The following is a 6900-nucleotide window of genomic DNA, read 5'->3' as shown; positions in this document are numbered from 1 at the left end:
CTTGTGGCTAAAGGGATCAGGGGGCATGGAGAGAAGGCAGGTACAGGATACTGAGTTGGATGATCAGCCATGATCATATTGAATGGCGGTGCAGGCTCGAAGGGCCGAATGGCCTACTCCTGCAGCTATTTTCTATGTTTCTATGTTTCTATGAGACCGTTCTTCCATCTGAGTTACTCCAGCTTTTTGTGTCTATCTTCTGCTCAGAGCAGTGAACGCCAAGGCTCGGTGGAGGAGGACCATAGTCTAGGGTCCTTCCGCTGTTGGACATGGGGGGCAGGGTGTGGTGGAGACGCCCCTCAAAATAAGGGAAGAGATCCCATGCCAATGGGCCACATGAGTGGCAAGGGTAGGGGATACATTTGTGAAATCTAAGCAATGTATGTAGACTGTATTGAATAATTTGTATAGCCTCCAAAAATGTCAGGTGAATTTTTTGCACAGTTCATGTTTTATATATATTTATCACCTGAATAAGCTCTATTTTGAAATTTAAAAAAAGTACTGGGCAAACAGTTTCTAAATTGGAGACAGAAAAGACTGCAGGTGCTGAAATCTCAAGCAGAAAACAAACTGCAGGCAAACTCAAAAAATCAGGCAGCGGCCATGGAGGGAAATGGACTGGTGACCTTACGGATCGATACCCTTCTTCAGACTGATGGAGTAGAGAGAGGGGAGATAGGTGGAGAGAGAGGTGAGAGACTCCAGACTCCAGCATCCACATTATTTTGCCTCCATTTTACTGCATACAGTTTTTGCCACCATTTGTAGGAGTGATGGGACGGCAGAGGAGCGGAGATAAACATGGGTGTGGCTGAGACTGGAAAGTCATGGTTATGTGGAGAGACTGGCCAGATTGGGCTCATTCTTTTGCCCAAGAAGATAGTTAATCTAGGTGTGTTGTCGTGGCTATCCCTCGAGGTCGAGGATGATGGTCTACGTTCTGTTGTTTTTATGGACTCTCAGGTGGCTTATGAGTCCAATCCTGGCTTTGAAAGTTCTTCGACATTCAGGACAGGTAATTCCAGATGGCAGATCAGGCTTTGGTTGTTGCTGCCTCTCTTTCCGTTTTCTTCTCTTTTCTTCCAATTCTGCGCATCTCTTGGCTTCGAAGGTCGCTGTTCTTTCTTGGATGATGGTTCGCCAGTGTTTCCTGTCCTTGGCATTGGTTTCCCAATTGTCGATGTCGATTGTACATTTCTTCATGCTGGCTTTTAAGGCGTCTTTGAATCTCTTCTTTTGTCCGCCTCTTTAAGCTGGGAGTAGAAGGTTTGCTTTGGTAGACGCTCGTATTCCATCCGAACAACATGACCGAGACATCTTAGTTGGTTCTTGATGACGAAGGCTTCGATGCTAGATGTTTTCGCTTCATTCAGCACGCTGAAGTTGGTTCTTCTGTCTTCCCAACTGATATTTAAGCTGCTTCAAAGACATCGTTGATGGAACGTGTTTTCAGATGGCGTCGGTATGGTGTCCAGGTTTCTGATGCATACAGGAGCGTTGGAATCACCACTGCCTTGTACGCTAACATGTTGGTGTCTGTTCGGATGTCACGATTTTGAAAGACTCGTTCGAAGACGTCCAAAAGCTGTTCCAGCTCCAGCACGCTTAAGACGGTGTTGGATCTCGTCATCAAGGTCGACATTGGAGGAGGGGTGACTTCCAAGATACGGAAAGTGGACCACATTTTCAAGGGTTGTTTCACCAAGTTGAATTGACGGTTCTTTCCGATTTGTCTCAGTTGGTGGCGATTGTTAGATAACCTGAGTCTTCTTGGAGTTGATGGTACGTCCAAGTTTCATGTATGCACTGTTGAAGGCAGTCAGGATCTGTTGCAGATTATTTTCTGAGAGACCTGCAACACAGTTGTTGTCTGCATATCGGAACTCGATGAGGGGGCTCTAATGAGGGAGCTCATTAGACTGGATAGACTCGGTTTGTGCTCGCTAGAATTTAGAAGATTGAGGGGGGATCTTATAGAAACTTACAAAATTCTTAAGGGGTTGGACAGGCTAGATGCAGGAAGATTGTTCCCGATGTTGGGGAAGTGGATATGGATGGGTATATGGATGGGAAAGAAATGGAGGGTTATGGTCTGAGTGCAGGTAGATGGGACTAGGGGAAATTAATTGTTCGGCACGGACTTGTAGGGCCGAGATGGCCTGTTTCCGTGCTGTAATTGGTATAAGGTTATGTGGTTAAGTCCAGAACAAGGGGTCACAGTTTAAGGATAAGGGGGAAATCTTTTAGGACCGAGATGAGAAAAACATTTTTCACACAGAGAGTGGTGAATCTCTGGAATTCTCTGCCACAGAAGGTAGTTGAGGCCAGTTCATTGGCTATATTTAAGAGGGAGTTAGATGTGGCCCTTGTGGCTAAAGGGATCAGGGGGTATGGAGAGAAGGCAGGTACAGGATACTGAGTTGGATGATCAGCCATGATCATATTGACTGGCGGTGCAGGCTCGAAGGGCCGAATGGCCTACTCCTGCACCTATTTTCTATGTTTCTATGTTTCTATAGATGTCTTCGTTTTGGACTTGAGATGTTGGGACTAGGTGTGTAGACTTGATGGGAAGGACTCCTTTGGCTTGATGGAGATGTCAATCAGTGGAGAGTACTAATTTTAATTACGGCCAGGATTAGATGGGAGATCCATTTAAAAAAAATGTCCTCAAAGAGTAGTGTGGTTCTGGAAATCATTGCCTGAGATGATGGTGGAGAAAGAGGTCTCCTGTGACCAGGTGAAGGAAAGTGGGATTAACCCGATCCACTCATTTTCACCATGTGTGGCCATCATGGGATGAATGACCATGCCCAATCCTCGTCCCTCCAAAACACCGACATAGTTCCCATCACCCTGCCATCATCCACCAACGTTATTCCTATGATAGACACAAAAAGCTGGAGTAACGCAGAGGGACAGGCAGCATCTCTGGAGAGGAGGAATGGGTGACTTCTTCAGACATCAGAGCATAGAATATTATTCCTATGCTCTCTTTAACTAGCAGGGCTTTGGTTACAATGCTCTCCTTAATACACCAGAGTCCTGGTCCCTATAATCCCTTTAACCGAGCTGGACATTTTTTCCTATCCACTTTTTTAACACACTGAGCTCCTGGTTCCTATACTCACTTTTTCACAGCAGACCATTAGTTCCTGTGCTCCCTTTAACACATCGAGCTACTGGTTCACTTGCACCTTTTCCAACCTCATCTACTATATCCGCTGTTACAGGTGTGGACTTCTATATATCGGCGAGACGAAGCCCAGGCTCGGCGATCGTTTCGCTGAACTCCTCCGCTCAGTCCACCTAAACCTACCTGATCTCCCAGTTACTAAACACCTCCCTTTCCTATACTGACCTTTCTGTCTTGGGCTTCCTCCACTGTCAGAGTGAGGCCCAACGCAAATTAGATGAACAGCACCTCATATTTTGCTTGGGCAGCTTACACCCCCGTGGTATGAATATTGACTTCTCTAACTTCAAGGAACCCTTGCTTTCCCTCTCTTGCCATCTCTCCCCTTCCTATTTCTCCGACCAGTCTGATTGTCCCCTTGATTAAATTTTAACTCTGTAAAGATAACGGAGTCAGGTGATATGTGGAGAAGGCAGGAACGGGGTACTGATTGGGGATGATCAGCCATGATCACATTGAATGGTGGCGCTGGCTCGAAGGGCCTACTCCTGCACCTATTGTCTATTGTCTATTGTTTATTGTCTATTGCTTCGTTGCCACCTTCTCCTAGTTAACAATATATTCTATATTTTCCTTGATCTACGTACCGCTTTGATGTCTCGTTTTCGCACCTTACACTTCCTGATCTCTGTGTCTCCCTCTCCATGACTCTCAGTCTGAAGAAGGGTCTTGACCCGAAACGTCATATATTCCTTCTATCCAGAGCTACAACATTTTGTGTATATCCTGGTTCCTATACTCCCTTTAGCACAGTGGGGCATTTACTGTATTCCTGTACCCCCTCTAACACTCTGAGCTCATGGTTCCTATACCCCCTTTAACACAGCATGGCATTTGTTCCTCTGCTCCCTTTTACACATCGAGGGTCCCAGTTCCTACATCCAATCACAAAATGTGTAGACGACTTGTTCTCAGACTGGATGATTGTGCTGAGAAAAGAAGTCTCTAATCTCCGTAGCCAATATTTGTTTAAAGGGGCCATTGTTACCCTAGAATAAGAATAGCATTTGTAGATTGCCAAATGTGGTAAGCATTTTATTCTGTGGGTTACTGAATAACATGAATCAATGGACAGACAGACAGACAATTGGACAGACAGCCCAAGATTTTTATGTTCATTTCCCTTGTGTAGGAAGTGAACTCACAGCCATCAGAACCAGAGACAAGGGTGTTACCCAGTTATCAACAGCTCTTTAGAAAAGCTTTTAATTATAAGTTTACAGAAATGTAAAATGTCATAAACGTTGACCATAAATTGCAATGCAGACATGAAATCAAAGCCGTGGTTTCTGAAGCTAAAAAAACTCTTCGCAATATTATTTTGTAATGCATAAATTTCATATAATCTGAATTTAAATATACCATTGAGGTTGAGTATTTTAGAGTGAAATTGGAAATAGTTCTGCACATGGGAGGTGAAAGAGGTTTGGAACTGCTCTGCAAATGGCAATTCATGTATAGCTGGTTGGTAATTTTAGATCTGAAAATGACAGATTTTTGTTACCTAAAAGTCATTTTTCAAACGTTTTCAAATAGATTTCACAGCTGACAATCAAAATGGTTGGAATATCAGGCTATTGTGAAAATTGAAAATATTTCCAGGAGCACAGACAGAAACAGCTTGGGCTGTAAGGGATAGGCAATAAATGCTGGCCCTGTCTGCCATATTAGCTCCTGGAAAAGTAATCCAAATATAACAGTCAAACACCATTAATCGAGCACATCACCCATTCCTTTTATCCAGAGATGCTGCATGTCCCACTGAGTTACTTCAGCATGTTGTGTCTATCTACGGTGTAAGCCAGTATCTGCAGTTCCTTCCGACACAGTAGAGATGCTGACAGTGCGGGACTAGCAGATCTTTCAGACTTCTGATTAATACTTCAATGCATTTTAACTTACTACATTGGAAATGTGGAAAAAAAGGCCCTTATGAGTTGTGAGAGAGCATGGAAACCAGGGCTCTGGTGTGTTGGAGTGAGCAGGAGAACTAGGGCCTTGGTGTGTCAAAGGGATTGTAGGAACAGGGGCTCAGTGTGGTACCTCGAACACGGGAAGCAAGGCCCAGGTGTGTAACAGGGATTGCAGGTGCCTTATGTGCTAAGTGGGAATGGGGAAAGCAGAGACCTACTATGCTTTAGTGGGAGCATGGGAACTAGGGGTGTGATAAAGGGATTGGGGACTGGTGATCTTGTCTGCCACGCATTGTGATTTCCGAACAATCGGATGACAGATTATGGGAGATATAGTAATAATCAATTAGCCAGATGAAGTGGTGAATTGGCAACTTGGGAGGGTGTGTGGGAGGGCTAAGCCATTGAACATGTGGGCTACAGTTCTTTGAAACAGCTAATGGCCAGGGAGTGGAGATGGCAGATGATGGCTATGGAGGTACTTGGTGTTCCAGAATGCCAACACAATCTGTTGAGGGACATGGGAATACCCAACCCAGCGCATCGCAGTCATTGGGCAACCGAACGGTCCTCTCATCAGGTAGAGAGCAGTTCTGACCTTCCCTCTCCCTCATTGGGAACCTTTGCACTATCTTTGATCGGGCTTTATTGGACTATCTTGCTCGGATGTCCATGACCAAGGGTCCCCATGAACCAGGTTGCCCTGTGCTACACAAATCCAGATGCCCACTGTTTCTTTGCTCCAAGTTTCCTAGTGTGATTAGGCCATCAGATACCCAGTGTCCTTGTCCCAGCTCTTTCACAATAAAATACCTTTCACAATAAAACACCAGGGTGCCGATGAATCACCATCATCCACTGCTGTTTTTGTTTTCTTCATCAGGCTGCAGAAAGACACATTTACTTTGTAGTCAAAGTGAGAGTAGGGATATATCTGTCCATAGAGACACAATGCTGGAGGAATTCAGCTAAACAGGCAGCATCTCTGGAAAGAAGGAATGGGTGATGTTTCGTCTTCCACCTGAAGAAGGGTCCACCCAAAACGTCACCCATTCCTTCTATCCAGAGATGCAGCCAGTCCTGTTGAGTTACTCCAGCAGTTTGTGTCTATCGTCGATGTAAACCAGCATCTGCAGTTCTTCCCAACACATATATATATATCTGTTCCCATGGGAAAACTAGGCAAATGGCAAACTTGCCAAGAAGGGAATGGGTAATGGATTGAGTGAAGTGTTTGGAACCCAATTATCCATTCACTAGGAACAGCGAGTGGATTCAAATGATGGAGGGAGAGGAGAAATAACCTTTATTTTCCCAGTCACTTTAACCTTCTCCGGAGATCCTAAGTCTTTTATAGCCATGGGCAAGGCTTGGGCTTAAACTATGAATTATGAACTGTCTCGAAGATAGACACAAAGTGCTGGACTAACTAAGGGGGTCAGGCAGCATCTCTGGAGAAAGTTTGAAGTTCAGACTCAGTCTGAAGAAGGGTCCTGACCCGAAATGTCACCCATCCTTTTTCTCCAGAGATGCTGGCTCACCTGTCGAGTTACTCCAGCGCTTTATGTCTATCTTTGGTATAAACCAGCATCTGCAGTTCTTTGTTTCTACATATGAACTGTCTTGGTTGCACTAAAGGCTGCAGTCTTTTTTGCACTGATATTGATTTTTTTTTAATTTATTGAGCTTTTGTTTTGTTTGTTACGGCATCTATGACGACTGTGTTTACAGACATGTTATGCTGCTGCAAGTAAGAATTTTATTGTTCCGTTTTCAGTACATATAACA

At 44.5% G+C, this 6900-nt stretch overlaps 1 long non-coding RNA gene across 1 annotated transcript; it reads left to right on the top strand.

Annotated features, from left to right (window-relative positions):
* Positions 1 to 1325: 1325 nt before the first annotated feature.
* LOC116971704 lies at positions 1326 to 6348 on the top strand. The gene is made up of 3 exons (XR_004411570.1): positions 1326 to 1446; positions 6213 to 6215; positions 6339 to 6348. It is a non-coding gene; the product is annotated as an uncharacterized LOC116971704 (long non-coding RNA).
* Positions 6349 to 6900: the final 552 nt, after the last annotated feature.

This window comes from Amblyraja radiata, chromosome 4, assembly GCF_010909765.2.
Source record: "Amblyraja radiata isolate CabotCenter1 chromosome 4, sAmbRad1.1.pri, whole genome shotgun sequence".
In the NCBI taxonomy this organism is placed as follows: domain Eukaryota; kingdom Metazoa; phylum Chordata; class Chondrichthyes; order Rajiformes; family Rajidae; genus Amblyraja; species Amblyraja radiata.
Note: the sequence above shows the minus strand (reverse complement) of the source record. Positions and strands in the feature narration are given on the sequence as shown.